This window comes from Peromyscus leucopus, chromosome 8b, assembly GCF_004664715.2.
Source record: "Peromyscus leucopus breed LL Stock chromosome 8b, UCI_PerLeu_2.1, whole genome shotgun sequence".
In the NCBI taxonomy this organism is placed as follows: domain Eukaryota; kingdom Metazoa; phylum Chordata; class Mammalia; order Rodentia; family Cricetidae; genus Peromyscus; species Peromyscus leucopus.
The window spans coordinates 70,875,347-70,885,520 of NC_051086.1; positions in this window are offsets into that span (position 1 = coordinate 70,875,347).

The following is a 10,174-nucleotide window of genomic DNA, read 5'->3' on the forward strand; positions in this document are numbered from 1 at the left end:
TTTTTATAGGTTTTTTTTTATCACTGTATAAATAATTTTCTGCATTTGTTTTAACTAAAATGATACAATAACAAAATCTTAAAACTATGAAAGGATTATATGGGACAGAATTTGAAGTGGATTAAGCTGAAATTACAGCAATTTTAGATCCGAAAGATTCTACTGGAAGAGTTTACTTGAAGTAAAGTTAGCAGTGGATTATTTCCTAAAATTAGAACAGATTATCACAAGTTCAGGGGGCAAAGGAAGCATGTAATATACAGGGCAAAGGGAAGCTTGAAAAACCACCTGAAATGGCAGATGCATGTCAGGATTTCATATAATAGGCACAATAAGTTTGGACTTAGGTGAATACTACTAACATACCGGTGTTGGTTTATCAGGAATAGGCACAGGATGTCAGAAACGGGGGTGGGGATGGGGGGGGAAGAAAGCACACATGCTAACTCTATCCCAACTTCCCTGTAAACTTAAAAACACTCCAAAGATACTCCATTAATTTAAGATCATAATTTTGCTATATGAATAACTAAGGCATGTAATTTTTAAAAACCTGTAACTTCTTATCTAAAGTTGATATGCTCTAAGTTATGGAAATCTAGAATATATGTTCTGTCTTTTCTAAACTATGTCTATCTTGTCTATTTATTGGGAAAATGGAAACAATGCTTTTAAAAACCTCCATTGTTACATTCCTAAAGTCAATGATTTGAGCTAATATCACATATCAAATAATAAAATATGCCGTTTCAAAGTTGTTTTATATTTTTAAGGAAATAGCATAACAATAAGATATATTTAGTTCACATCCGATGTCCTACAAGTCAATGCTTATACAAATGCTTAAGGCTAGGCCTAATGATGAATGTTAAATAGTCAGGCCGATCTCTGAGTTCAAGGCCAGTCTGGTCTACAGAGCAAACTCCAGAGCAGCCAGGGCTACTCAGGGAAACCCTGTCTTGAAAAACAAAACAAATATATATGTTGCTTTTTACTATTTTAAAAACTGAGTTTAGGGCTGAAGAGATGGCCTAGTGGATTAGAGCATTTGCTCTTCCAGGGGACCTGAGTTTAGTTCCCAGTGCCAGCTTCAGGCTGGTCATAACCTCCTGTAACTCCAGCTCCAGAAGATCTAATGCTCTCTCCTGATCTCTGAGGGCACCCACACATATGTGGCATATACATATATACTTTTAAAAATCTTTTAAAAGGCCAGGCATAGTGGCACGTCTTTAATCCCAGAACTCAGGAGGCAGAGACATCTCTGTGAGTCTACAGAGTGAGTTCTAGGACATCCAGAGCTTTGTAGAGAGACCCTGTCAATAAGTAAATAAATAAATGAAATATTTTTAAAAATGAATCTACAAAATAAATAATATAAGCTATTAAAGAGAATATAAAGCTATTTTTCTAGTTCTAACTCTGTCAAGAATGTTTTGGTTTTGGTGGTGGATAAGTGCATAAAAGTGCATTCTATAGAGCTGAGTGGTGGTGGTGCATGTCTTTAATTCCAACACTTGGGAGGCAGAAGCAGGTGGATTTCCAAGTTTTAGGCTAGCCTGCTCTACAGAGTGAGTTCCAAGATAGCCAGGGCTACCTGTCTTGAAAAACCAAAAGAATAAAAAAGTTAAAAAAAATTCTATAGTGAAAATATAAAATCTAATGTTAAGCTCCACAGTTTCCATTTTGAATGGCTACTCTAACTGTATAGAGAAGGCCACTAAGTTGTAAGTTTAGGGGTCTGGTTAATTTTAGCGTGCGAAGGGTTTTGTTTTTGTTTTGGGTTTTGGTTTTAGAGACAAGATTTCTCTGTATCCCTGGCTGTCCTGGAAGTAGATCTGTAGATAAGGCTGGCTTCAAACTCAAAGGTCTACCTACATCTGCTTCCCAAGTGCTGGGATTAAAGGTATGGGCCACCACTACCCATTGAAGTTTTTGTTCTTTAAATTGCAATTTTTTTAATATAATAAAGTTTAAAAATGTAACTGAAGGATAATATGTAAATAACTCTTAAAATATTAATGTGTGGGGCTGGAGAAATGGCTCAGGAGTTAAGAGTACTTGTGCCTCTTGCAGAGGACTTGAGTTTGATCACCTGGCCCATGTCAAGAGGCTCACAACCACCTGTCCAACACCAACCAGGGAACTGAATGCCCTCTCTTGGCCTCCATAAGCACACACACATACTAACACAAACACTGAAAGAGTGATGCCTGCTCTTTTTTTGGGAGGGGGGGTTGAGACAGGGTTTCTCTGTGTAGCTCTGGCTGCCCTGGATCTTGCTCTGTAGACCAGGCTGGCCTCAAAATCACAGAGATCCACCTACCTCTGTCTCCCAAGTGCTGGGATCAAAGGCTCCACTAAGCCTGGCCAATTAAAACTTTTTTCATCTAAAAAAAAGTGTTATCATCAAATCACATAATAGAGTGTAGGAGCCCACAAAAGCTTCCTAGTGAGATCTGAGCTTGCTTTATACAGCAGGGCTGCATTAAGGGATGGCTTGACCACGTGCATGGTCACCAGGTACCTGGGATGGTCTGCACTTGGCTGTGCTGGGGGAGGTCTTTTGCTCTACCCCCTGGCATTCCTCTAAAGCCCTTTAGTAGAGACAGAAGGGGCTGGTGGGTTTTGACCCAGGCCCTCCCAAGCTGTGTTTTTCTTTCTCCTCTACTTCTATCTACATATTTCTCACTTCTCCTTCCTCAAGAGTGCCCTGGGGAGAAAGGGAGAGCTGACCTCCCTCAGTAGAGTACCACAGAATATCTGACAAGACTACAATAGGAATTATTTCAGGGTCTGGAGAGATGGCTCAGCAGGTAAGAGCACTAGCTGCTCTTCCACAGGATCTGGGTTCAATTCCCAGCACCCATATGGCAGCTTATGACTATAACTCCAGTTCCAGGGGACTTGGCATCCTCACACAGACATACATGCAGGCAAAACACCAGTGCACATAAAATAAAATAAATTATTAAAAATTATCCTGAACAGGAGCTTCAATCAATAGGTATATTTAAAAAATCATCCCCAGTTGCTGAAAAAAAAGATTGCTATAATAATTTTTAATTCCTTTCCTCTTTCAGGCCATAGTCATTTGCAGGAATGAGCCAAAGCTACCAAAATTAAAATTCACTCCAAGTAGTAACAAGCCATATGAACTAAATTTTATTAGTTTTAAATGCAAATAAGTGCCCTAAACAGGTTCTAACCTTTAAAAAAAAAAAGTTTTAACTACAGATAACAAACATTCTTTTTATCTAGCCACCAAAATATGAACTAGGATATCCTTATAGAAGAGGGTAGAGGGTGATGGTAATTTCATACTATAAATGTTGCCATGTGGCATGTTCTTTCTATAATGAATAATTCTTCTAAAGTGGACTGATTACTAAAAAATCCACATCAATATTTGCTGACTAATTTCCACTCTACAAATCACCAAATACTTCTTGGTAATAAATATTTACCTTTACTATCACCTAATTTTAAATTACTTTTGTATATTCACGTTGAATGAATACATGTAAAAATTCATGATACTGAACATGTCCTACTTAGGTCAGCAGATGCCCATCACTCTCCTGCAGTCATTAAAACTAAAACAAAGCAAACAAAAACCCAACAACAGCAGTTTTCTCAATGAAAATCAAACAAAATCCACAAATCCCTAACCAAGGTGTGTTCTATACTTAGATATTGCTAAAATGCTTCGCTTTCTACACTTAGATATTGCTAAATACTTTCTTCTTGGTTGATGGAGTTGAGCCACAGTAACATTTGTGACTGGAAGGGAAGATGAAATGACTCCATTAACCTAGAGTGCTGCAGCATATGGCAATCATAGGAGGTAGACTAGCTGTGTCGGACAAGAGCAGAAGCAAGCCATGTGGCACAGACGTTATCAATTACCACACATGGTGACCATGCTGACACAATGCATCTTTTCCAGAAAGGAAGTAACTTGGGCTTATGAAGTCATTTGCTGCCTTGTGAAAGAGTAATCTATAAATGACATTTCTGGCACCAAGGTAGCACACATGGTTTTCAGTAATTAAACCAAGGATTAAGATTTGAATCTTTACTTCGTACCTAAATAACGGTACGTTATTTGCAAAGGCAGCAATCCAAGTATATATGCAAAATAAGCATGAGTCTTTCAAACATAAAATTATTTTCAAATCCTGGCATGGGGGTACTTTCCTGTAATCCTAGCACTTAGGGTGGAGGCAAAAAAATCCCAAGCTAACTTGAATTACATGCAATACTCTGTCTCAAAACAAAACAAAACAAAACAAAAACACCCATTGGCTGGAGAGATAGCTTAGTGGTTAAGATCACTGGTGGTTCAATTCCCAGCATCCACATCTATCCACCAAAATATGGAGTAGGACATCCTTACAGAAGTGATGATAATTTGCTACTATAAATGTTAGTATGTGGCATGTTCTTTCTATAATGAACAATTCTTCTAAAGTGAATTACTAAAAAATCCACATCAATATTTTCTCACTAATTTTCACTCTACAAATCAGAGAGTACACAACTTTCTATAACTCCTACAGGACCCAATGGCACAAGGTACCCATGTGGTACAGAGATGTGCAGGCAAAACAACCGTACACATAGCTTTACAAACCAACTATTCTTCAAATATCCTCAAATCATCACATGAAATGCTGAATTTTTATATCACTGAAAGTATATACCAATAATTTCAAAACTCTTTAGGAATAAAGCCTGTGGGGAAAGTTCAGGATTAGATCTAAGGAAATAAACTTTTAATTATTTTTTTTTTTGTTTTGAAAAGTGTTTTATTGATAAAAACTTGTTAAAATTAACATTGTGGACCAATAGCTGTGGAGCCCCCATGGTACTTAACTAGGCCCTCTGGATATGTGAAACACAGTTTAAATTAGCTTAAACTGTGTGTCTGCCCCCCCCCCCAGGGGATCAGGATCCATCCCTGGTGCATGAGGGGGCTTTTTGGAGCTTAGTGCATAGCCTTGGTGCAGGGGGTAGGGGCTTGGATCTGCCTCAGCTGAATGTACCAGACTCTGCTGACTCTCCTAGGAGACCTTGACTTGGAGGAGGTGGGAAGGGGGGGAGGGTTGGGGGGAAGACTGGGGGGTGGGAAGAGGAAAAAGGAAGAATCTGTGGTTGGTATGTAAAATGAATAGAAAATTTCTTAATAATACAAAAAGGGAAAAAAATTAACATCATATAGAGTGATGTTTATTGGAGATATATTAGAGATATATTTTTTTTTAGGTTTTTATTTTCTTTTTGTTTTTACATGCTAACCAAAGCTTCCCCTCCCCCACAGTAATTACTTCTTCTAAGTACTGACAAAAAAAATTGCAATGCAAAGAAACATGCTAAGCACAGTGCTTTAAGAAAATCTACTGGGTGTTGGGTGCCATGGTGCACACTTTTAAATGCAGCACTGGGAGGCAGAGCAGCCCTTCTCTGAGTCCCCAAGCCCAGCCTGGGACACGAAGAGAGATGGTTTCAGGCAGAACTGCCTGACCTCCACTGCTGTGTAGCAGAGAACAACCTTGAGCTTCTTCTGGTCCTCCTGCCTCCATGCCTGGTTTATATCTTGAGGAGCTCTATGCCTGGCCCTAAGAAAATGTGATACACATTCCTTTAGATGAGTGCTTCATGGACTAAGAGAAACTGAAGGCTTGGAATAGTTAGCAGTAAAAAATAATCAGAGTACAGGAAAAAAAACCCAACAGTACCAATGGGAATAGAGAGAAACAAAAGACACAAAACAGGAAGATATGAAATTCTTTAAAAAGTATAGGAAGAGGGGCTAGAGAGATGGCTCAGAGGTTAAGAGCACCAACTGCTCTTCCAGAGGTCCTGAGTTCAATTCCCAGCACCCAAGTGGTGGCTCACAACCATCTGTAATGAGATCTGGCACCCTCTTCTTTGTACATAATAAATAAATCTTAAGAAAAAAAAAAACAGTATAGGAAGAAACAATTTGGAAAGATCTAGCAGCCTATCCAGAAAGGTTCATGGGAAAACATGCCAGTTCTGCTTCAAAACGAACTGTTCTAAAACTTTGGTATCTAGAATTGAAATCCTTTTACTTTTCCACAACTCTGTATGTTGACTGAGCTTGGCTAAGTAGTTCTCCTTTGCAGCTCTCCAAAGCTACAGTCCACTTTGTGGACTGACTATGTGAAGGTTCAACAGGGCAAGATAACTGTAGCTGAAGTTTTCCTGGTCCTGCCGGCTCCCTTGGCCCTGCAGCCCCTTGGTCCCAAGTAAACACACAGAGGCTTGTATTAATTAAAACTGTTTGGCCATTCACATTATGCTTTTTTTTTTTTTCATTTACATTGAAAACACTCAAGTAGAAAATGATTAATTACAGGAGGAGATGGGTCACATGTAGCTTAGGAAGGATTCAATGCCCTATGAACTCAAGGCTATCCTTTATCTCCTGATTCTCCTGCCTTTGCCTCCCAAATGCTGAAATTTAATTTTTTTTAAATATTCTATTCTTTGAAATGTTTGCCTTCATGTATGGGTATGCATTGAATATGTACCTGGTTCCTGTGGAGAACAGAACAGGGAGCTGAATCCCCTGGAACTTAAGTTACACAAGGTGTGAGCTGCCATGTGGGTGCCAAGCACTGAACTTGGGTCCTTTGCAAAGGCAGCAAGCGCTTTAACCAGAGCCATCTCTACCATTCTAAGTGCTGGGATTTCAGTGCCATCACCACACCTATCAGCCCTAGATGTCCTGGAACTCACTCTGTAGACCAGGCTGGCCTCAAACTCAGAGATCTGCCTGCCTCTGCCTGGGTGCTGGGACTAAAGGCATGTGCTGGCTGGGGGTGAAGAGCTTATTAAGCCATTTTATTTATTTTTGTCTTCATTTAACATTTTTTTCTAAGAAGTAGTGTACTTCCTATTATTGAACCAGTTAGTCTCATAATTATACTTTTCTCTTTGAGCCTCAATTTATATATATGGCTTATTGACATAAATTCTCTTTACATCACTGTTTGGTTTTTGTCCCTTATCTTGCAACCTATTTTTGAAAGTTGGTAGGATATAATCTCCTTGAGTTCTCCCTCCATCCCTTTTGAATGAGTATAATTTTTATATCTTCATAAAATAAATTACACATAAGAACCATATTTAAAGTAACAGAATGCTTAAGAACTCCCCTCTCACGACACTAATGGAAGTCAAATGGACAGCTGAAGTATCACAAAGCCTATGCCAAAGGTGAACTGGAACTGAAGACAAGCAAAGAAATATACTACGGTCAAAAATACATGAAATCTTGTCAACATATTTTATGCCAAAATCAGTTCTAAGGGAGCAAAATGTTCTGTAAATTTTAACAGTAACAGTAAATTTAGGCACTGATGTTAACTAAAAATACATATTATAAACAGTCAGCTTCTCTCCTGTAACTCAGTATGTTTTTTTAAAGCAATAGAACACTTCAACTTTGTCTCAAAACTGAAATTCAAGGTATTACAAGAGTAATCTTAATATTATTTTTTATCGTTTTATTTATTTTTGACACAGGGTCTTGCTGTACAGTTCAGGCTAGGCTGGAACTAGCAGCAATCCTCATGCCTCAGCTTCCTGAGTGCTGAAATTACAGGTGTGTAGCAACCACACCTCTGTGATCATGAAAGTAAATGTCACTTTTTCCAATATTTTCAGTGCTGATAATTTCCAGTGCCTGTCTGTCTCATACTGCTTCTATAAAAATAGAAACCAGAAAAACCAAACAATCATTTATAAACAATCTTGTTTATAAATAAGGGCAGTGAAAATAAATATGAAAGAAAAATAAAGATGCCCAAATTGGCATTTCCTGAAGTCTCAGGCAGAGGAAGAATGTGGGTCCTCTAACTTTAGTCCTATCAGATCATACTGTAATTTTCCCACCAATCACAGAAACTTGATTAAGAACATTATTGACAAAAATAAAGCACAGTGGGGCTGGGAGACAGCTCAGCACTCAAGAGCATGCACTTACAATCCTGGTGCTCCTATCTGGAGGCAGAGACAGGAGAATTCCCAGGAGCTTGCAGACCAGCAGGCTTGGCCAATGCAAAGAGAGGCTGTCTCAAACATGGCAGAAAGCAAGGACCAACAAGGCTGTCCTCTGACCACCCCATATGGACTGCGGATCACATACAACCACATTCATGCACATACACAAATGTGCACACAAACACACATGCATCACAGAGGAAAGAGGTTAGCAGAATGATTTGTGTGTGTGTGTGCGCGAGCATGTGTGTGTGTGTGTGTGCATGTAGAGGCCTGACCACATCTCAAAGTGTCATTCCCCAGGAGCTATACACCCTGCTTTTAAGATGGCCTCATTGGCTTGAAGCCCAGGTTCAGCTGGGCTGGCTGGTTCATAAACCCCAGTGTTCTGTCTCAGGTTTCTTTCATGCGGGTTCCAGGGATGGAACTCATATCCTCATACCTGCGGCAAGCATTTTACTCAATGAAGTATCTCTCAGACATCGATGGAATGATCTCTACATTTTTCTCTAGTAATATAGAAATGTAATAACTATATTTAAAATATTAAGTCTGTATCCTAAAAATAAACAAAACCAAGTACTGAATTAGGTTATGTGAGTTTTTAACTTTATATTGTATGTCATAATAAACACCCAAACTTATTTGGAATTAAAATGATTTTCCAAGTACAGCAATGGACAATGTAAATTTCTAGAATTCATTCTTCCCGAAATGAGTTTTTAAAGTAAATTATATTATCAGCTTATGTTGTACTAGTTGTGTCCACAACATAGTAAACCATGGAAATGACATGAAAAACACTGGAAATGAGCACATGATATACCTATAATAAAATGTCTTCATGAAGTGTGGCGGTGCAAACCTTTACCCCAGCGCTTGGGAGGCAGAGGCAGGTGGATTGCTGTGAATTGGAGGCTGCCAGCAGGGTCTACAAAAGTGAATTCCAGGACAGCCATAGCTGTTGTTACAGAGAAACCCTGTCTTGAAAAACAAAAAACAACAAAAGTCCTCATGAAACCCATTACTATGTACAATAAATATGCCAACTAAAAACAACAAGCAACACTGGGGGACTGGAGAGCTGGTTCAGCAGTTAAGAATGTTCGCTGCTCTTGCAGAGGACTTAAGTTCCGTTCCCAGCACTTCTACGGTATCTCAGAACTGCCTGTAACCAGTTCCAGGGATCAAACACTCCCTCCTGAGCTTTATAGTCACCAGGCACACACGGGACACAGATAAATAAGCAGGCAAAACACTTATAAATCTTGAAAGTATTCTGTGTGCATACAAATGTATTTGTGTTAGCTTTTCATCACTATGGCTGAGATAAAAGGTTCCTTTTGGCTCAGTTTTAGAGGTTGTAGCCTATGATCAGACAAGATCATTGCTTCCAGGCCTCCGGTGGGTTTTCCAGATGGCGACGGCAGATGTACACATGACAGGACTGAACTGCTCACCTCAGGACCAGGAAGCAAGAGAAAAGAGACTTGGGTCCCACAATCCTTTTTGAAGTGCACCTTTCAATGATCTAAAGAATTCCCATCAGGCCCCACTTCTTAGTTTCCATACCTCCCGGGGAAACAAACTTTTAGCCACATTAACCTTCAATGGATACTTTAAAGTCACACTATCAATATTCACATGTGTACATCAATTACCAGAAAGGGTAATCATGTTGATGACATGAAATAAAAGGAATTCTGTATCTTTTTAATTGATCATACAATCTAACTCTAAGATGAAATCCAAACACAACCACCATCTGCCACATAGACTTGTTTGTCAAAATTAACTGGAGACAGCAAGTAGAGAAAAACACTGGATTTTCCCTCAGAGATAGGGTTTCTTTGTGTAGCCCTGGCTCTCCTGGAACTCACTCTGTAGCCCAGGCTGGCCTAGAACTCAGAGATCGACCTGCCTCTGCCTCCCAAGTGCTGGGATTAAAGAGTGAGTCACCACCAACCAGCATTAGGGAAGGAACATTTTTGGCTCTTGCAGAGGACTGGGGTCTGGTTCCCAGAACCTTCAAGGTGGCTCAGGGTCATTTGTAATTCCAATTCCAGGGGATCCACCAGCCTACTCTGGCTTTTGTAGGTACCAGAACACACATAGTGAACATACACACAACGGAAAGAGG